The 23,162-nt window shown below is 44.0% G+C and overlaps 1 pseudogene across 1 annotated transcript; it reads left to right on the top strand.

Annotated features, from left to right (window-relative positions):
* The first annotated feature begins 3,710 nt into the window (after positions 1-3,710).
* Positions 3,711-10,595, top strand: LOC143637091 (aldehyde oxidase GLOX-like; annotated as a pseudogene). Its single transcript, XR_013154373.1, has 4 exons — positions 3,711-4,199; positions 5,055-5,407; positions 8,992-9,014; positions 9,750-10,595. The product of XR_013154373.1 is annotated as an aldehyde oxidase GLOX-like (transcript).
* Positions 10,596-23,162: the final 12,567 nt, after the last annotated feature.

Below are 23,162 nucleotides of genomic sequence, written 5' to 3'. Positions count from 1 at the left end.
GGCTGCGCAAATTGTTGTCGAAACTGTGGTTGGGGCATTTGCGGTTGGAATTGTTGATCTTGAGGTTGCCCTTGTGGTTGTTGAATAATCGGTAGCGGTTGAACTTGATTAACAACAACCACCCTAACAACAACCGGTGGTTGTTGTTGAGCTTGTTGTTGAACTAGTGGTTGAGCTTGTTGTTGGACAACCGACGGTGGTTGTTGTCGATTAAGCTCTTGCAACGGTTCCGGTTGATGCCATTGACCATAACCAAATTTTCCCGGATATACCCTTTTGCTTCCATCACCTCTCATGTAGTAACCATCTACTTCATACCCCTCAAATTCACTGTCAAACCCGTATCCGTATCCGTCACCTTGTGTTCTTGAATGTTGCATAAAAGGTTGGGGTTGATATTGGTAGCTTGATTGTGATTGTTGAAAGGGTGGTTGTTAATGTTGTTGAGATGATGATGAACCAAATGTATGGAAAAGGTTGGTAATATGTGGCAATGTGGATGATGTTGCGTAGGTGAATTGAGCAGCTATGGGTTCGGTTGTGGGTGGTGGTTGGAGTTCACTTGATGTTGTAGGTATATTAGTAGTGATCGGTGGAAGTGGATTTGGTGGAGGTGTAGTCGGGATTGTTTGACCTGAAGTGGGAACTGGTGAATCCATGTTGCTATTTGATGCAGTTGGAGAACCAAGAAGCTTGTTCTCTCTAAGTAAAACTCGGTTTCTTTGAAGTGTTCTGTCAATCTCGGGATCAATAACTAGCGGTGATGGCCTGTTAGAGCTTCTAGTATGCATACACCTGTAGGTACCTGCACACTAACACAACCAGCGTAAACCTGAAAATAACAAACAAAAACTACTAAAGCTAACACACGTTGCGCACCACTCCCCGGCAACGGCGCCAAAATTTGACGTGAGGTTGAAGACTCACTCAAAAATAAACCAAATACAACTAGTTAGATAGCAATAAGTGGCTATCGACCACAGGGAGTTTGTGGAAAATGTATTACTAAGTAGCTTTATAATTAAACTATATTAAACTAAGTGCAAAAGTAAATTCAAAGAGTTGGTTATTTGGTTTTGATTAACAAAAATAACTAAAGCACTAAACGAGTTTTAAACAATATAAGAAACAATGCTCTCTCCCGATTTCAGGTTCCCAATGTTGATAAAGTTAATGTTTACTTGTGGGATGAACTACACAAATATCGTTCGTGAAAATGCGTTTGGATGTGATAAAAGAGGACTAAGTACTTGGATTATAAAAACGCAAGGTTGTCTCTCAATAATCAGTTTAGTATTGTTAACCCTAATTCTCTTCTACTAAATCTCGATTACCTATGACACGAAGAACGGATAGTCAAGAACACGAATTTATACCATACACACAATTACAAACAAACTCACAATCATCATAGCAACATAATCATAAGATTAAAATACTATCCCACAAATAACATAAACGATTAACAAATATCTAATTGAAAACCTTACAATTCGGGAGAGAACACAAAGGGTACTAGCCACTCATCATTCGGTTCATCATAGCATCAATTAATGTATGTAGTTGAATCCAAACTCCAATTCAACGATTACAATCACCACAATAAAATACTTGCTCTCCAAAATTTGTCTCCAAGTTGTTTGCAATCCAAAGATAGATGAAAAGACAAGAGAAAACTGAATAAAATCTGTCAAAACGGCAGTTACAAATTGCGTACAGTGGCCCACGGTCTCCACTGTGGGTCACGGTGTCTTCCTGAAAACTCTGGACCGTGGCCCATGGTGGAACCGTGGGTCACGGTTCACCCCACGATCACCGTACCCGCCACGGCACGGTGCCTTCTGTTACTTTTTGTTACTTTGGACCGTGGACCACGGTACATACCGTGGGCCACGGTGGACTTCAGCCACGCGACTCCATTTTCACTTCTTTTGACCTCTTTCGCGTCTCCGGTTCCTTAGGTTTCTTCGTTATTCATCATAATAGGCCCCGGAACCTCCTTTGAACCTACAATTCACCAAAAATACCGTAGTTATCTAATTCCACAAGATAAACCAATTCAATATATGATTATTACGGTATTAACTCACTTAAGGGTTGTCCCATGGACCACCCATCAATAATTTAGATGGTGTATATGGTTTATTGTGAGATTTTTTTTTATGTTTTGTTGATATTATACCAAAACCCTAGAAATATTTGTTTGTTAAAAATTTTGTATCAGACCTTTCCTTGCATTGCACATACTATCAAAGCTCCATGCATCCACTTGTTTTTATGTTTCGACTTTCGATCCTTATAATATTATCTAAAGAAAATACTTATGGATCAGATTGGAAGAGCCAACGAGTAGAATAAGTGACCGGCTGGATTTTAATTTTGTATCAATGTTTTTTTTTTTCTCTTTCAGTATCTTTTTATTCAACATGTGTAGTACATGAATACCTAACCTACTGACATATAAATAAGAAAATTGAATTTTAATAATCCAGACTATTGATTATTGGCTAATATAAACTTAAACTAACAATGTGACCAGTGTTAATCCCAGCTTTCATTTTCATTACAAATAGAGCTCCCGAGTCTCATATATAATGAACTCCGTTAGATTACGGTTTGTCAAATTATCAAAATTTAATGCTTTATATAAATAAATATAATTAAAAACAGTAAATTGAAAACAATATATTTTTAAATTTAATCATTAAACAACCCAGGTCCACCACCTTTATCATCTACATCACGTCATCGAAACGTCTGTCCACCACCGACCGCCGCCACTTGCCACTTGCCACAAAACCTCTGCGCAGATGACTGAAACGGCATCGAAATGTCTGATCATGCTCCGATTGCTTTTTCTTCATAACCATGTTTGACGGAAACGACGTCGTATCATGATTTTGAAAAATCATTTTTAACGGAGATGATGAAAACGATGTTGTATCATGTTCGTAATTACGAATTGTTTTAATCAGCATCTTTTAATTATGTATCATGTGCGGAGTGGTGTTGTTGCTGGCGTCGGTGGCCTGTGGTGGCAGTGGTCGGCGGTGAAAAGCAGGCCTTTCGATGATGTGATGAGGATGATAAGGGGTGTGGGCTTTTTGATATTTCATATGTATATTTATTATTTTTAAATCTGTTAAAAATCCTATATAATATTCAATTTTTTTAATATGTATTTTATTTTTTGAAAGGTAATATAATAAGTTGGCAAGCTTCTGAACCAAAATCGTAATTTGACCAAACCATAAGAACTATATGTGCAATTAAATCTAACGGAGTTAATGATATGTTAGACTATGGAGCGTTATTAGTCATGAAAGTGAAAGTTAAAATCAACACTGGTCAGATTTTTAGTTGAGATTAATATTGGTCAATAATCAATAATATGAATTATTAAAATCTAATTTTTCTATAAATTATGGTAAATAAAATTTATATTTATAAATATCAAAAAGCCCATCTAATACAATATTTAAAGTTAAATTTATAACTTTGTTAATAAGTCTCTAGGAATAATATTTATTAGCATTCTAGTGACTACTCTAATAACATGTGAAAAAATAATATATTTTAAATAATGCATAGATATTTCATAATCATCAATTATGACCATCAAGTGACACTTTCCCTTTACGTTTCCAACATCACACATATTACTCAATTCCACTCCACTTTTATTGTCTGACACAAACACAAACACAAACACAAACACAAACATGGTACTACTACCATCCCACATTCCTCCTCTTCACTTACTCTTCCACCTATTATTCATTCTCACCTCACGAGCGTCGTCCCTGGCACGTGGGACCTTCTAGTCGCCAACGCCGGCATAGCCTCCATGCACACCGCCGTCACCCGGTTCAACACCGTCATCCTCCTCGACCGGACCGACATCGGCACCACCCGGAAGCGTCTCCGGCCCGGCCACTGCCGGACTGACCCGCACGACCCGGTTCTTAAAAATGACTGCTATGCTCACTCGGTTGTTCTTGACCCTACTACGGGACAAATAAGACCGTTGATGATTTTAACCGACACGTGGTGCTCATCCGGTCAGTTTCTACCCGATGGTACACTTTTGCAAACCGGTGGCGACGGTGATGGGGTTAAGAAGGTTAGGAAGTTTGTGCCGTGTGAAACGACGTCGCTTTGTGACTGGGAAGAGTTGGATGAGGTTGCATTATCACACGGTACTGTTGTAACCATTGGCTTTTTTCTGGAATATAGTAATGTACTTTATTTATTTATTTATTTTCACAAAGTTGTTTTAGTAATATATTCAGTAAAGTTTCTTTACAGAATTAAGTTCGATTCAGTAAAGTTTCTTTACAGAATTAAGTTCGAACAAAATTGTATTTTAGTCTTTCCCATACATTTGATACGTGTTTCTTTTCTTTTTAGCTGATATTTTGTTCTTTTTTTACCACGGTCTTTTTACAAATTAATATGAATGTACACGTTTCAAATTCGTAAAAAAATTTATAATTATTTTTAAACTTAATAGGTAAAGAGACTTGAGGGATTCAACAATTGCTATATGATGTTTGTGCCCCCCCCCCCCCCCCCAAATTACATTGAAATTGAATGCAAGCGGTTGACAAGTTGTGCCATTAGCATCTTTTGAATTTTAAAATAAAGTCTTTGATAAACTATATTGGTAGATATTATAATAATAAAATTGCTATGCATAACGCGTTAAACTTGAATAAACAGCTTCATAGTCTTAGGTGTGAGAAACCCGAGATTATTAAATGAAAAGAAATAAATAAGCGCTTAATTGAATATATAGAAACTAACTTAGGTTTTATTTTAACTTTTTTTTAGGATATTTGCTGTATATTTTAATTTTAATTATTAATATTAGAGAAATGACAATTTCCGTTTTCTAAATTTAGGCAATTTTTTTTCTTGTTATTTTCTTACTTTATGGAAAGATGGTATCATTTGAAAATGCCCGAAGTTTAATTTACTCTTGATACCATAAACTCAAATCAATTTAACTTTTTTCTTAACAATTATTAATTACATATATTTGTTTTTAACAGGTAGATGGTATTCTACGAACCAGATACTACCGGACGGATCGGTAATAATCGTCGGCGGTAGGGCGGCAACCAGTGTGGAGTTTTTTCCGGCAAAACACGGTGTCGGTGCGGTGGAGTTCCCGTTTCTAGCTGAAGCCAAGGACACCCAGATGGATAATCTTTACCCCTATGTTCATTTGCTTCCCAACGGTCACTTGTTCGTGTTTGCCAACAATCGAGCCGTACTATACGACTACATGAAAAACCTTGTACTCAAGCAATACCCGTAACTGGATGGTGGTCCACGCAACTACCCATCGGCAGGGTCGTCAGCAATGCTTGCGCTAACCGGGGATTATTCGTCGGCTACGATTGTGAAGAAACACTAACCAGACCCCGGGCAGATTACTGGTAACCTGGGGGTTGGAGAGCTGTTTCCCACGAGGGGTTAGACCCTTGGAAGATGGTTCTTCTGATAACCTGCAAAACAGACACCGTGAGCTCGTCACTGAGAAGGGGGGGGTTCCTCCTTGTGACCACCCTCCGGCGTGAGAATCAGACTAGATTGCTCTTTAAATATAAAAGTATATTAAGAGATTGCTAGAGCAGATATCAGGTATATATGATAAGATAAGATGTTGTAAGATGATCATACCATTGGGGTATTTATAGCCGAAGGTAGGTTTCCAAGGGGTTTAGCCGGCCCAACACGTTACCAACTGTAACCTATGCACGTGCCCTGCCTGTGAGTGGTGGATAGGTAGCGGCTGACACAGAGCAGGCGTGTCGTGCACTCTTCCTCTTCTGCCAACTACAGGCTAGGCACGTGGTATGGCAGGAGTTGGTGGGTAGGCGGCGGCTATTGGTCACAGTGCTGTGGCGTGCTGTCTGCCATGCTGCTGTCAGTGAGCTGTCGCATTCTTGGTCAGATCTTGTCTGTACCTCGTCAGGTACAGTAAAAGATCCTTCAGTATACGGACTAGCTTATTTGGGCGGGAGTATTCCCCCTCCCGCCTCTGTGCGGGATTGCTCCCGGCTTGGCTCATTCCTTCAGGTGACACTGTGATCGAGAGCTAAGTGCCTTGTGCGTGTAGCCATGCTGCGCGGGTGGCCTTCCCTAATGGCTTGTATCCGAGGCTGCGGGGACAGGCGGAGTCCTTCACCATTGGGAGGCATTTCCTGCGGGACCAGCTTGCGTACTGCGCGTAAGGACGTCACGTCTCTGAGCATGGTTGGTCCTGCGGATCCAGTTGGTCTGCGCAGACGTCCCTGTTTAAGGTGAGTCTTGCGGGTCCAACTGGGCTCTGCTGGGACCTACCTCTTCAAGTCCCCCCAGTCCAATGTTCTTCTCATGAGTGTTTAATAAAGTGAGGTGAACTTTTGGACTTGAGCAAAGGGTTTTGAAAAGGGGTTTTGTAAGGTTTTCCATGGGAATTCTTTCCGCGGAAGTCCTTGTCACTTGCAGAAATGCCCGAGTTTCCTGCTTGGTCTTTGGGTATGATGCGGGTAGGTCTGTAACCTCCTCGCAAGTCAGGAGCATTGAGTCCCAGTTGTATGTATTTTCCATGAGGTTTTGGTAGTTTTGAACATAGTGATCAATTATGTTAAGACCACCAATTCCATCTTGGAGCTTCAAACAACGTAGTTCTCGACGTTCCCGCTATGCGGGGATGTTATTTCCGTTTCCGCAAGAATTGCCCAGAAGATCCTTCTTGGTTTCAATTCCCAGCGGAGCGCTAGGTATGTGAAGGGTTTTGCCTTAACACTGTACCTGCGCTCGTCTTACGGTTACTTTACTTCCAAGGTATTCCTGGCGTCAATTCCCTGCGGGTGCTAGGTATGTGAAGGGTTTTGCCTTTACACTTTACCCGCACCCGTCTTATAGTTACTTGGTTGCCGAGGTACTTGGCTTCAATTCCCTGCGGGTGCTATGTATGTGAAGGGTTTTGCCTGAACACTGTACCCGCATCCGTCTTACGGTTACTCGTTCACCAAGGTTTTCTTGGCTTCAATTCCCTGCGGGTGCTAGGTATGTGAAGGGTTTTGCCTTAACACTGTACCCGCATCCGTATTACGGTTACTTGCTTGCCAAGGGGTAAGGGGTATTTTCCCGCTTACTTTTTAATATTTTCAAATTTTGAATTTTGAAATTCGAAGAGTTGGTGAAAAGATAACAGTCCAAACCTCTGAAACGTCGTGCGACGGTTTCTTCTGACTGTGTCAGGACGTGCAAGAAGTTATGGCGACATGACATTATGTGGTCATTCCAGTTGCTTTTTCAGGCGCGTGGGCACGGGATTTCGGGCGCGTAGCCGCGAAATCTCTGGCATACGTCCTTGTGACAGATGTTGCCAGCTTGCTTTTGCCACGCGTCATAGTTTCATTGCACCTTTGATTTCTCTCTCTTCCGTATTAAATTCATCGCATTAATTGCGATTACTATATAAAGGGGGAGAGGGTTATTTGCAATTCACACTTTTCACTTTCATCTCTTCTTCTCAAGTAATTTCCGGCGAATTTTTCTGTTCAGTAAAGCATTACCCTGAAATCTCTTTTCATCTTTCTTCCACCATGTCTTCTCATGATGCTGATGACCAGAAGACTGCTGGCGAATGCCAGTGCTCTCTTCCTGTCGATCTGTACCAGTATATCGTCAGGAAGTTCATGCTCGAGTCTCTCGAGCCTGAGTTTCCTGAACCCCACCATACTGTGTACGATGCCCCTAGTGGCAAGATCGGGGTTTATGCTGCATTCTTTGTCTACGGAAACCTTAGGTTTCCGTTGACAAAGTTTGTGTACCGTGTCCTGGAGAGGCACGGTGTGCACCTGACAGAGGTGCACCCCATGGCCATTGCCAAGGTCCGGCACTTTGAGTGGGTGTGCCGGATACTGGGCCTTGAGCCCCTCGTTGACCGTCTGATGACCTTCTACACTTGGAGGTGCATCCAGGGGTGGTACACTCTTACAACCCGTATTAAAGATTTGTACCACCGAGCGGAGTCTTAGCTCATGGAGAAGAGAGTTCTTCTTCATATCCGCTCGCGCCATCCCCATCGCCATGAAGTTCAAGAATGGCCAGGCGCTTCCGAACCTTCCCGCCCTCAACTACGAGGAGGCGGAATGGTTCTCGAAGATATCCCGGGTCCAGTCCCCGGTTTTCCGTTTTCCGGAGTCGGCGATGGTGATGCTGGGGATGAGCCGGGTGTGGAAGGCGGCGAATGCGGATAAGGTTCCGATCGTCCTTGAATATGGTTCGAACTCTGTCCCTTATGGTACGTCTTGTTTCATTTTGCTGACTTCGATTTTTTCTAACTTTCTTGTTGATTTCAGAGGGGAACGATCTTCAGTCGCTCCTGAACCCGCGGGAGGAAGATGGTCCCGCGCGGATGGGTACTCGTGCTCTGGACGAGAACGAGTTGCCCATCTTAGAGCAGACCGCGGGTCGGTTCGTGGAGGTTTACCCGCCAGGCCAAGAGATCCTGAGCCACCGACGGCCAGGTAAGCCTATCTTCTACCCTGAACCTCTCAATGCTGTGCCTGCTGCTGGAGTTGACATTTCTTCTTCTGAGGAATCCGCAGAAGGTCCTCCACTGGTGCGGAAGAAAAAGGCTGCCGTCGGGAAAGGCAAGGAGAAGGTGGCCTCTACGGCCGACCCGGTAGTCCTATCTGACTCGGAGTCAGATAGTGCAGAGGTGGCGGGGAAGCCCGGTGGTGAGGAGACCACCGCTCCGGAGGCTGTAGCTGTTACCTCCGGGGAGGCAGCGACGACGACGGTTACCGGTGTCAAGAGGCCGGCTCCATCGGGTTCGCCCCCGCTCGTCCGTACGTTCAAGCTCAAGAAACCCCGTAAGTACCCCCATAATTCTTGTCTAGATTTGTTGTTTCAAATAAATTTTTCTAACACTTTTGCTTGTGCAGGTGTGGATGTTGACGCATTCCAGGGTGGAGTTGGAGCAAGTATTCCCCCGCCGATGAGGGAAGGTTCGGTCAGCCTTCCCGAGGCGTCGACCCAGGCGTCTGCGCCTGCTTCCGTTGGTTCCAGCCTTCCTGAGGCTGTTCCAGCTGAGAAGGTGTCTCCGCCGGCCGTGAGTGCAATTTTTACAGCATCTTTCACGGAGCCGGCGGTTACTGTTGCTGAGGAGGCGACGCCAACAATGGCTACCACAGCGGCTGCCACTATACCTGCGCCACCGGCACCGACGGCCGGACCATCAGGTACGCGCCGGGCTTCCCGCCGATCTATGCCACCTTCCCGTCTGCCTGACCTGTTGGATGGATTTCCTTTAGGTTCAGGTGATGGGTTTGGCGGCTATCGGCCTGTTATTGACCCTACAGGTACGTAGGGTTCTTTTTCCTTTGTATATTTTTGTCATCTTTTCCTAACTGCCTTTGTTTCTTTTGCAGTGTCGGATTCCAATGAAGTGTATGTTCCAAGATGGAACATACGCCGAGGAACAACCCTTCGCACCCCTGTGGAGTGCGTGGATTGGGCTCGCCACGCTGCTCCTCATGGTGCGTTGGGGGAAGCCATGGCTAGCTACCAGGAGGGTAGGCTAACCAATGAGCTTCGGGTTCTCCAAGCCCGGATGCAGCCCCGCGTCGAGCTGCTTTGTCGTGAAAACGACAAGTTAAAAGCAGCTCGCGCCAAAGAAATATCTGAGACGCGGGCTCTGCGGGAGGAGAACCGGCAGTTGGCCGCTTTTTTGTAATTCCAAGAAATATGCAATACGGAGCGTTTATTGAGCGGAGCACAGATACACCCGCGCATGGTAGCTGTGGTCGGATCGAGGCGACGAAACCCGATCCGGTATGGGAAATGGAGGACATGCCGTTTGGGAGAATCATGGGGGATATGGTGATGCTCCCGACCGGTGACGTTTTGATAATAAACGGAGCGCAAGCGGGTACCCAAGGCTTTCGAAATGGCGTCTCAACCCTGTTTATACCCGCTTTTGTACCGACCCGATGAGCCGGTGGGTCTTCGGTTCATGACGCTCAACCCGGGAATTCTCCGCGAATTTGCTTCCCGACGCCCGACTACTGATCGCCGGGAGCAACCCGCATTATTTCTATAAGTTTAATGCTGAGTTCCCGACTGAATTGAGAATTGAAGCGTTCTCGCCCGAATATTTGCTAGCCGAGAAAGCAAATATCCGGCCGTTAATCGTTGAGTTGCCTGAGAAGATTAGTTATGGGGGCGGGTTCAATGTGGTTGTGACCACCGAGCTCCCGGTGGTGGGGGTGGTTGAGATTAATATAGCGAGTGCCCCTTTTGCGACGCATTCGTTCTCTCAGGGGCAGAGGCTGGTGAAGCTAGTGGTGTCGAGTGCGGTTCCCGATGGGTGGGGATTATATAGGATTGCGTGTACTGCACCACCAGACGGGAGGGTTGCACCACCGGGATATTATATGGTGTTTGCAGTGAATACGGGTGTGCCAAGTGTTGCTAAATGGGTGAAACTCCTTTAGCGACGGCTTGATTAATGAATTTAAATAGATAGTGTTTGAGCTACTTTAAAGGTTGCATATCTCTCGATTAAATTTCATGTAATAATGTAATAAGTTAAATTAGTGTTCAAATGTCTCAAAAACTAAATTGATATTTTTTTTTGTTTTGTTTGTTAAGAAACACAAATCATGTATAAATATAAGTTTTTTTAAAATTAAAATACCAGTGATGGTTATAAAAACTAATGAGCTTGACCTTCTAGTTTAATGATACGAAGTATGATTAGGATTTGAGATGGTTATAAAAACTAATGAGCTTGACCTTCTAGTTTAATGATATGAAGTATGATTAGGATTTGAGATGTTAAGGTAGTTGAGTTAATGATCATTTTCGTTCCTCGCGGTTTTAAACGTTGGCCAATCACGTCCCACCATCTAACGACATCCAAATATGTCGTTAGTTTAAGGGGTATTTTCGTCCTTACATTTTACTAAATATTTTAATAAATAAATAAATAACATATTTTCTTTTTCTCTTTCTTCTCCAACCATCCTCCACCACCATCCCCAACCCACCACCACACCCACCTATCCACCTGACCACTCCCACATCTCAAACAACAACTTTACAATAAATCCTCAACCAACCAATCTTTCATCTCCCCTAAATCTATACTTGGTTAACCCTCCATTTACCCTCCAGTTCATTCTTCGATGCCAAGATTCTGGTGGCCGGGATTTGGGATTTTCGCCGGAAAAACGAGCGGAAACCAACGGAAATCTAACGCTTACGACTACCTACCGACACCGGAGAGACGAAACCCTAGGAAGAACATTACAACGTGACTCCGCTGATTTCAAATTGAACAAAATATTGAACCACTTGAAAATCGGAGATAGAAAAAGCTTACCACAGCTAGCTGATGGTATACTAGTGGTGCAGTCGGCTGGGCTCGAGTTACGGGAAATCGTGTGACGAATGAGTTGTTGGTGGTGGTGGTAACACGCGGTGGGGCTGATAGGCTGTGGTGGTGATAGGCGGTGGTTGTGGTGGTCATAAGTGGTCGTGGGTTGGTGGTGGCTTGATGTGCCGGACTTCTGGTTGAGAAAAAGAGAGAGAGATATTATATTCTTTTAGGTGTTATATATATATATATATATATATATATATATATATATATATAGGGAGAGGATCATGAGAGAACTCCATTTTATGGAGAGAACTAGAAAACTAATAATGAAATTGTAAGGCCCCGTTACCGGTAGCCCTACTTTGGTGTTGGATTTACTCATAAACACGGTTCTTAATATCAGAGTTAATTAAAACATTCGCGGAACATTAAAACTTCAACCATAATATATTACATAATCTTCAAATCTTGTCTTATAAAAACATTCACGGTCATTTAAAACAAAACAAGGTCTTTAAAACATCACAGCATTTCTTCGAGATGCCAGTCTCTTCGATTCCATGCCATGTGTCTTCAATCATGCTAGCTGCCTCAACCTATTTGTCTGCGTGCATACTAAAAGTCAGCTACACTGAGTGAGTTCTAGTTAATCACATAACTTACTTTACATACACATACACGTGCCCGTAGGTACGCATTACATACTTAACATGTCCATCAATCTTTCATACACATACATATCTAACCTTACTTTAAAAAGAGCATTCGCCCTACATACCTCGGATATTATTAGGGTCCGGTACCCTCCATCCTCGGATATTATTAGGGTCCGGTGCCCTCCATCCTCGGATATTATTAGGGTCCGGTGCCCTTCATCCTCGGATATTATTAGGGTCCGGTGCCCTCCATCCTCGGATATTATTAGGGTCCGTGCCCTTCATCCTCGGATATTATTAGGGTCCGGTGCCCTCCATCCTCGGATATTATTAGGGTCCGGTACCCTCCATCCTCAGATATTATTAGGGTCTGGTACCCTTTCTTCCATACCTCCTTAACATACTTTCTATATACATAATCGTAACTTTGGCACATACATACATCATTCATCCTTCATATTACAACATACATATACATCAACCATTTCCTGGCAGTACATGCAATTCCGAAGATCGTTCATGTACCGGCAAGAAACCATTCATACATTTCACATAATACATATATGGCATACATGTCACACCCGGCCCTGAACGGCGGAAACAGCCGGGCGCGCGCGAGTGGGGATTGATACTTAAGCACGGGCCATTGCAAACATTCAAAGTAAGATTTTCATTGCGCGTGAAATGTTTAATACAAATACATTACATTGTTAAAATTTACATAAAAACATCCAAGTATAAAAACTGTTGAAGATTTCCACGCCATATCCCCTTGCGCGGCGGGAACAACCACGCGCATCGAAGGGATAGAACTAAAATCTTCCAAAAAGCTAGTTTTAGATGTTCAGCGTGAGGTGCTCTAAGTGTGACTCCATGCGCTACCTAGTTATCTCCTGAAAGACACGTAAAAACATTTGAATCAGTATAAACTGAGTGAGTTCACAAGTTTTAGTAACTTGATAAATCGTATTGCATCATAATCTTGATAAAAATCATTCTGAAACATAAGTCTGATAGCATCATTAAAACACATGCTTGGTAAAACATAGTTCTATCAACATATTCTGATAAAATCGTTCCGCGGGTTACGCGCGAACATTTCTGGGAACTGTGCTCGTCTGTGTAAGTGGCGCTGCCACTACGAGCGAAATAAGTAATACCGTCCCGCGGGTTACGCGCAGACACTTCTGAAAAATCGTGCTCGTCTGTGTAAGTGGCGCTGCCACTACGAGCGATTAATACCGTCCCGCGGGTTACGCGCGGACGTTGTGCCGGAAAACAAGGCGCTCGTCTGCGTAAGAGGAGCGACCTCTACGAGCGGGCTCAATCCCATAGTACTGCCCCGTGCTAGGCACTCGTCTGTGTAAGAGGTGCGACCCCTACGAGGGGGTGGATCAAACCAGCAGTCCCTACCCTTAGAGTTCCAATGGTAAAGTGATCACTTACTCGAATTCTGGCGCACATACATCGTAAACCATAGATAATTGTTTGCATTGCTCATCATGAAACATAATTTAAACACAATCGTTTACATAACTTGTAAGTATACCATGATAAATCGTAATTTAAGTACGTGTCCCTCGCCCCGAAAACAGTTTAAAAGCAGTGAAAATAGTGAAAATAGGGGCTGTGAGACTCACCTGTGGTTCTTGTTAAGGGATTTAATCGAGATTCGGGTTTTCTTGGTGTTGGCCTTTGAATTGAAGGTCTAGTAACAGGATCGGAAATGAAAACAACGGATGCTTGGGAGATGATTAGTGCAAGTTTGCAGTTCTTAAGAGAGAAGTTTGAAGTGTGTTTGGGTGATAATTTGGGTTACATATTTATAGGCAAACTCAAGGGAACACAATCCCTTGCTTTAGGGAATTGTAATCTTTTCATATCTAGGTGTAATGATGACAAAGTATGGAAATTATTATTATTTATTTAAAAGTGGAGGAGTGGATAAAAGATTTTGATTTGATTTGGACAGGACATGCAGGTCTGGGGTTGGTGAGAATAGGGTGGCTGACAGTTGACTTTTCATGTTACAGTATGCTTTTTCAGGTACTTTTGTCAGTGTACAGTAAAAAAATGGAAAATCTCTGAAACACGTTACTGTTTCCTTTTGGGCGGGAATAATCCTCCTTAAATCTGGAGATTAGGCTAAGTGTTCTGCGCGTATAACTTTGTGCGCATAGCTTTCTGCGTGAAGGACATTTCTTTGCTGCGGGTAGGTGCGTAACCTTCTCGCAGTTAGGGACATTGAGTTTCATTTGTAGATTCTCCAGGTGGTCTTGGTATTTCAACATAGTGATCAGTCATGTTGAAGTCAATTCCATCTTGGAGCTTCAGACAAACTAGCTCTCAATGTTCCCGCCATGCGGGGAGGTTAGTTCCCTTCCGCACGCGCATAAACGATTTAGGATGCACCCGCCTTAGCATCATGCGGGACGGTCAACCCATTAGACAACATATAATTAAGTTACATGAAAACATAAAGCCAAAACATTCGCGCATGGCGCATATAACATATGCCCACGCTGGTTCTTACATCGAGCGCTCGCGCATGGCGCACATAACGTGCCCATGCTGACCCTAACATAGCGCGCTCGCGCAGGGCGCACATAACACATGCCCGCGCTGATTCTAACATAGCGCGCTCGCGCAGGGCGCACATAACATGCCCGCGCTGATTCTAACATAGCGCGCATAATATTCACAATCACCTAATTATTAGGTTGATTACTTAGTTTATAGGATTGGGAAATTACCGGGTGTCACATTTTCCCCCTGTTAAGAGAATTTCGTCCCGAAATTTAGGAAACGTCGCTGGCAGAAGCCATGCTCTGAAAGAGGTGTGGGTATTTCATGCGCATTTGATCTTCTCTTTCCCAAGTGAATTCAGGCCCACGCCTTGAGTTCCATTGAACCTTTACTAACTTGATTTTGCTTCTGCGTAACTTTTGTTCTTTCCAATCGGTCACTGCTATAGGTTCTTCTACGAAGTGCAGTTGTTTGTCGATGTGAATCTCGTCCAACGGTAAAATTAACGTTTCGTCAGATAAGCACTTTTTGAGGTTGGACACATGAAACGTATCATGAACTCCACTGAGTTCGGCGGGTAAACGGAGTTTATAAGCAACCGGACCGATCCTTTCCAGGATCTCAAATGGTCCAATGTAGCGCGGATTCAACTTTCCTCGCTTGCCGAAACGGGGGACTCCTTTCCATGGAGAGACTTTCAAAAGTACTTTATCCCCTACTTGAAACTCCAACGGTTTGCGTAGCTCTTCTGTCTGTCACGCGCTGTCTTAAGGCGATCCCGTATCTGAAAAATCTTGTCTGTTGTTTCTTGGATCAATTCTGGACCAGTCATTTGCTTGTCACCCACTTCAGCCCAGCACAGTGGGGATCTACACATGCGCCCATACAAAGCTTCAAACGGCGCAGCCTTGAGGCTTGTGTGTTAACTGTTGTTGTAAGAAAATTCGACCAATAGGAGGTGAGTATCCCAGCTACCTCCGAAATCGATTGCGCACGCGCGCAGCATATCTTCCAATGTCTGGATTGTTCGCTCGCTTTGCCCATCCGTTTGGGGATGATATGCCGTACTCATGTCAAGACGAGTACCTAAAGCCCCTTGTAACGATCTCCAAAACCTTGAGGTGAACCGACTATCTCTATCAGAAATGATGGACACTGGGACTCCATGTTTTGAAACTACTTCTCGAATATACAATCGGGCTAACTTTTCCATCTTATCGGTTTCCTTGATCGGCAGGAAGTGCGCTGACTTAGTTAGCCGATCCACAATAACCCAGATCGTGTCATAACCCCCAGGTGTCCTTGGCAGTTTGGTGATGAAGTCCATAGAGATTTGTTCCCACTTCCACATGGGAATTTCTGGCTGCTGAAGCAACCCCGACGGCTTCTGGTATTCAGCCTTCACCTTCGAACACGTCAGGCACTTACTGACATACGTCGCGATGGCGCCTTTTAGATTGGGCCACCAATACAGCGCTTTAACATCTTGGTACATCTTGTCTGCGCCAGGATGTACAGAATACCGCGTCTTGTGAGCTTCGTTTAATACTTGCTCGCGCAATCCTCCCTTGAGAGGGACCCATATGCGGTTAGCAAAATATCGAGTGTCGTTTTTGAGCTCCAAATCCTTAATCATACCCCCAAGGGATTCGTTTTTAACAAACTCTGGTTTCAAGGCTTCTTGCTGAGCGTCTCGGATGCGGGTAGAGAGATCTGCGCGAATGGTCAACCTTAGAGCCTTGACTCGTAGCGTTTTTATTCGCTCCTTCCTACTTAGCGCGTCTGCTACCACATTCGCCTTTCCAGGGTGGTACTTAATTTCACAATCATAATCATTCAACAACTCCACGCATCTTCGTTGCCTCATGTTTAAATCCTTTTGATCAAATGTATGTTGAAGGCTCTTGTGATCCGTAAAGATTATACACTTTGTACCATAGAGATAATGGCGCCAAATTTTTAGCGCGAAGACAACCGCTCCAAGTTCCAGATCATGCGTTGTGTAGTTCTTTTCATTGGTCTTGAGTTGGCGCGAGGCATACGCTATGACTTTGTCTCGCTGCATAAGGACACATCCGAGTCCCTGATGTGAAGCGTCGCAGTAAACGACGATGTCATCCGTCCCCTCGGGCAGAGACAAAATTGGCGCACTACATAACTTCTGTTTTAACATTTGAAATGCTGCTTCCTGATTTTCGCCCCAAACAAACTTCTTGTCTTTCTGAGTTAGCGCAGTCAGAGGTAGAGCTATCTTGGAGAAGTTCTCAATGAAGCGTCGATAGTAGCCAGCTAGTCCTAGGAATTGCCTCACCTCAGTTGGGGTTTTTGGCGCTTCCCAGTTTTCGATGGCCTTGACCTTGGAAGGATCAACGTGTATTCCTTTCTCGTTTACAACGTGACCGAGAAAGTGAACTTCTCTAAGCCAAAACTCGCACTTGGAAAACTTCGCATACAACTTTTCTTTCCTCAACAATTCCAAAATCAATCTCAGGTGTTGCTCATGCTCGGCCTTGGTCCGAGAGTAAATCAGAATATCATCTATAAATACAATTACAAATTTGTCCAAATATGGTTTGCACACGCGGTTCATCAGATCCATGAATACAGCCGGCGCATTAGTTAGCCCGAAAGGCATCACTAAGAACTCATAATGGCCGTATCTAGTTCGGAAGGCTGTTTTCGGCACATCTTCCTCATGGACCCTAAGTTGGTGGTATCCTGACCGTAGATCTATCTTCGAATAATAACTGGATCCCTGCAACTGGTCAAATAAGTCGTCAATCCTCGGTAAGGGGTACCGATTCTTGACTGTCAGCTTGTTCAGCTCCCTGTAGTCAATACACATCCGGAAGGAACCATCCTTCTTCTTAACAAACAGTACTGGAGCTCCCCAAGGTGAAAAGCTTGGGCGTATGAAACCCTTATCCAATAGTTCCTGTAACTGATTGGATAGCTCTTGCATCTCAGATAGAGCTAATCGATAAGGCGCTCGAGCTACTGGCGTAGCTCCTGGGACTAAATCAATACGAAATTCGACTTGTCGCGGCGGCGGTAATCCGGGCAAATCTTCAGGAAAAACTTCTGGAAATTCGCGCACTACTGGTAAGTCTTCAATTCTTCGCTCATCTCCTTTCTTTTCCACTACATGCGCCAGGAAGGCGTAGCACCCTTTCCTTAGGCACTTGCGCGCCTTTAGGAACGAAATCAGTTTCGTCGCAACTCCCATTCTTTCCCCTTGAATTACCAAGGTTTATCCGTTCAACAGTGGGATCCGAACCTGCTTCTCATGGCAAATAACCTCTGCGTGGTTCTCGACTAACCAATCCATACCTACCACAATGTCAAAACTTCCCAAGTCTATTGGCAACAAGTTAATATTGAACCCGTGACCTCCCATGACTATTACACATTGTTCAGTTCTTTCGTTCGCGCATAACTGCCTACCATTGGCTAGTTCTATAGTATAAGGCGTGTCTAGCCTACTGGTTGCTAAGCCTAGAGAGTTTTTAAACTCAGCGGATATAAAACTTAGGTCAGCGCCAGTATCAAATAAGACAGATGCAAAATGGCCGTTAAGCAAAAACGTACCGGTTACCACATTCGGCTCTTCTTTAGCTTCGCCCGCGCCGATCACAAAAGCTCTCCCGCGAGCTTGGTTTCCCTTTTGCGGGCAATCCCGACTAAAATGCCCTGGCTTCCCGCATGCGTAGCAGTTGTCACTGGCTCCAGCTTCCTTAGCACGGCAATTCACCGTCTTGTGCCTTGGCCTGTTACATTTGGCGCACGTGACGCTCGCGCATTCACCCTCGTGGTGAAACTTGCATTTGTTGCACCATGGGTAAGGCCCGCTGTATCCTTTCCTTGATGGCTCCGCGGCTTGGATCGCGTAAACCTTTGCGCTCTCCTGCTTCTTGAACGGTGGCTGCTTGGAGTCGGACCCTCGGTGGTGAGAGTTCCATTTCCTCTTGGAGTCAGAGGTTCGCTGCTCGTTTCCGCGCGTAGTCAGCATACCCGCACGGACCGTATCCCTTGTAAGGGTGATGGCCCGCGCTACCGCCTCATCAAAGGTTGGAGGCGCTGCGGCGTTGAGCGGAACCCTAACAACAGGAGGTAACCCAAAGATATATCTCTTGATCTTCTTTTCCTCCGTGTTTGCCATGTCTGGCACCAACTGGCAAAGCTCGTTGAACCGGTTGTTGTAGGCGTCGATATCCCTTCCTACCATGGTGTGGTTCCAGAATTCCTGCTGCAGACTCTGAATTTCTGCGCGAGAGCAGAACTTTCTCATCATCATTTCCTTCAGCTCCTCCCAGGTCTTGTGAAGAGCAACTTCTCGTCCCAGAGTCTTCACTTGAAGCTTCCACCAAGACGAAGCTGCTTCTTGGAACATGCAGGTCGCGTAAAGGACCTTCTGGTTCTCACTACATCCGCTAATGGAGAGAACTGTCTCCATCTTGTCAATCCAGTTGTAGAGCACAATGGCCCCTTCGGTACCCTTGAATGGCCAAGGCCTACAGGCCATAAATGTCTTATAGGAGCACCATTTGTCCAAGGCTCCTGATTCGGGTTCTGGGGTCTCGTTCTGACGACCCTGACTTGATTCGGCCTTGCTGGCCTCATGAGTTGCGATCGCTTGCGCGATTATTTCCGCGAGTTCCTCGGGTGTCATGGTAATTCCCTTGGCTTTAGTTGGAGGCATTCTCGCTTTAGAAGAGAATGAAAATATATCAAATTTAGCGCATGTACTCTGAGCACATAATGTTCTTATCATTATTTACTAGACACTGTGTGACCCGTGTTCCTAAGTGTGTGTATAGTTTCTTTCGAAAACATTTTCTTTGAAAAATATTTCATGCGATTCCCCAAGGGTTATAGTCTAGGTTAAAACTTCTTTTCCTAGTTCGCTATAACCAGTGCTCTGATACCAATCTGTCACACCCGGCCCTGAACGGCGGAAACAGCCGGGCGCGCGCGAGTGGGGATTGATACTTAAGCGTGAAATGTTTAATACAAATACATTGCATTGTTAAAATTTACATAAAAACATCCAAGTATAAAAACTGTTGAAGATTTCCACGCCATATCCCCTTGCGCGGCGGGAACAACCACGCGCATCGAAGGGATAGAACTAAAATCTTCCAAAAAGCTAGTTTTAGATGTTCAGCGTGAGGTGCTCTAAGTGTGACTCCATGCGCTACCTAGTTATCTCCTGAAAGACACGTAAAAACATTTGAATCAGTATAAACTGAGTGAGTTCACAAGTTTTAGTAACTTGATAAATCGTATTGCATCATAATCTTGATAAAAATCATTCTGAAACATAAGTCTGATAGCATCATTAAAACACATGCTTGGTAAAACATAGTTCTATCAACATATTCTGATAAAATCGTTCCGCGGGTTACACGCGAACATTTCTGGGAACTGTGCTCGTCTGTGTAAGTGGCGCTGCCACTACGAGCGAAATAAGTAATACCGTCCCGCGGGTTACGCGCGGACACTTCTGAAAAATCGTGCTCGTCTGTGTAAGTGGCGCTGCCACTACGAGCGAATAATACCGTCCCGCGGGTTACGCGCGGACGTTGTGCCGGAAAACAAGGCGCTCGTCTGCGTAAGAGGAGCGACCTCTACGAGCGGGCTCAATCCCATAGTACTGCCCCGTGCTAGGCACTCGTCTGTGTAAGAGGTGCTACCCCTACGAGTGGGTGGATCAAACCAGCAGTCCCTACCCTTAGAGTTCCAATGGTAAAGTGATCACTTACTCGAATTCTGGCGCACATACATCGTAAACCGTAGATAATTGTTTGCATTGCTCATCATGAAACATAATTTAAACACAATCGTTTACATAACTTGTAAGTATACCATGATAAATCGTAATTTAAGTACGTGTCCCTCGCCCCGAAAACAGTTTAAAAGCAGTGAAAATAGTGAAAATAGGGGCTGTGAGACTCACCTGTGGTTCTTGTTAAGGGATTTAATCAGATTCGGGTTTTCTTGGTGTTGGCCTTTGAATTGAAGGTCTAGTAACAGGATCGGAAATGAAAACAACGGATGCTTGGGAGATGATTAGTGCAAGTTTGCAGTTCTTAAGAGAGAAGTTTGAAGTGTGTTTGGGTGATAATTTGGGTTACATATTTATAGGCAAACTCAAGGGAACACAATCCCTTGCTTTAGGGAATTGTAATCTTTTCATATCTAGGTGTAATGATGACAAAGTATGGAAATTATTATTATTTATTTAAAAGTGGAGGAGTGGATAAAAGATTTTGATTTGATTTGGACAGGACATGCAGGTCTGGGGTTGGTGAGAATAGGGTGGCTGACAGTTGACTTTTCATGTTACAGTATGCTTTTTCAGGTACTTTTGTCAGTGTACAGTAAAAAAATGGAAAATCTCTGAAACACGCTACTGTTTCCTTTTGGGCGGGAATAATCCTCCTTAAATCTGGAGATTAGGCTAAGTGTTCTGCGCGTATAACTTTGTGCGCATAGCTTTCTGCGTGAAGGACATTTCTTTGCTGCGGGTAGGTGCGTAACCTTCTCGAAGTTAGGGACATTGAGTTTCATTTGTAGATTCTCCAGGTGGTCTTGGTATTTCAACATAGTGATCAGTCATGTTGAAGTCAATTCCATCTTGGAGCTTCAGACAAACTAGCTCTCAATGTTCCCGCCATGCGGGGAGGTTAGTTCCCTTCCGCACGCGCTTAAACGATTTAGGATGCACCCGCCTTAGCATCATGCGGGACGGTCAACCCATTAGACAACATATAATTAAGTTACATGAAAACATAAAGCCAAAACATTCGCGCATGGCGCATATAACATATGCCCACGCTGGTTCTTACATCGAGCGCTCGCGCATGGCGCACATAACGTGCCCATGCTGACCCTAACATAGCGCGCTCGCGCAGGGCGCACATAACACATGCCCGCGCTGATTCTAACATAGCGCGCTCGCGCAGGGCGCACATAACATGCCCGCGCTGATTCTAACATAGCGCGCATAATATTCACAATCACCTAATTATTAGGTTGATTACTTAGTTTATAGGATTGGGAAATTACCGGGTGTCACAATACACTTATCACTTAGGGTAAGTGTATTAACTAATCACATCGAGTATGCACACAGCCCCGAAAACATAACAAGAAATGGGGCTAGAAACTCACCTGAAGTCGGTTACGTTCACCGTTAATGGTAATTCATTTCTTGAGCTGTGCACGGCTAACTGTATAATATTTACATGTATCAATTAACTATTCTATCTCATATCGTATTTCTATTTTTTTTATAACCCACAACGAACGGGGGTCCGGGGGCAGCTCCCCTGGCAGCAGGGTCTAGGGGCGGCAGCCCCTAGCAGGATCCAAGGGGCAGAGCCCCTGGCTGGGGTCGAGCTGTCAGGTCAGCTTGGAAAAATTTTATTTTCATTAACTGTCGTAACACATTTTCCATTAAGATTTTGAATCATTAATTAATTTGCTAACTCAAAAGTTTAAGGGCCTAATTGTAATTAATTCATTTTTTTATAAGTCCGGGGACTGTTCTGTCATTTTATCAAAGTTCTAATTCGTTATTCAGTTCTTAACGAATGGGATTTCATAGAGAATTAATTATTATAACGAATCTGGCTTTGTAACGAATTAGACCTCATAACGAATTGGTCCTTATGACGAATTGGACCTTATAACGAATCAGTTCATGTAGCGAATCAGTCCATGTAACGAATTGGACTTTTTAATTCGTTATCTCAGTTAACGAATGGTCATAGCGAAGTGGAAGTTAGTTCGTTATATTACCCTTAACGAATCTGAGCACGAACGAAGTCTAGTTCGTTATGCTCCCTTATACGAATCAGCTAACGAATCACCTATTAATTCGTTAGGCTCCGCTAGCGAACTAGGGTTAGGTCAGAGTATGTCAGAACATTCTCTGACATTCCCCTTAACCTCGTACCACTTTCCGGCGCCGCCATTGCCGGAAAGCTGCCGGAAAAACGCGAACTCACCGGAAAAACGAGTTTTAACTCGTTTTTCACCTCGTTCGATCCAGATCTGAGCTAAGGTGATCCCTAAGCTCATCATAGGTTCGGTTTATACCCGATTCCACCCGGATCTCGTGATTTAAACGGTTTAACGGTGTCGGCTCGTCGTTTCGCAACTATATCTAACGGGTTAAGCTCATATAATATTAAACTATCGTTACCTCGGGTCGATGCTTGGTTTCCTTCGTGATTTCGGCTAGGGATAAGGAAGAACTAGAGAGAAATCTTAAGTGTGTGTTTTTGGGTGGTGTATGGAATATGTGTGAATGTGGATTAAGTGATGATTAATGGTATTTATATTTAGGGGTCATGGGCTTAAGCCCATGGACTCTACTTCTTTCTTTTATACCCAAAGTCCATGACCCATATCCATTTAACCCAACACTAGCCCAACTCATTTCTATTTATCTAAACCGATAACGACCCACAGTAAAATAGACGAAATTTATATTATTATTATGATCAAGAGTAGGATGTTATTATAGAAATATTTTTAATTTAATTAAAAAAATATTTTTAAAATTTTTTTTCATCCTTCTT

This window comes from Bidens hawaiensis, unplaced genomic scaffold (genome assembly GCF_021521415.1).
Source record: "Bidens hawaiensis isolate Kalapana, Puna unplaced genomic scaffold, B.hawaiensis_p1.1 tig00000602_1, whole genome shotgun sequence".
Classification (NCBI taxonomy): domain Eukaryota; kingdom Viridiplantae; phylum Streptophyta; class Magnoliopsida; order Asterales; family Asteraceae; genus Bidens; species Bidens hawaiensis.
This window is presented reverse-complemented; position numbering and strand designations above follow the sequence as displayed.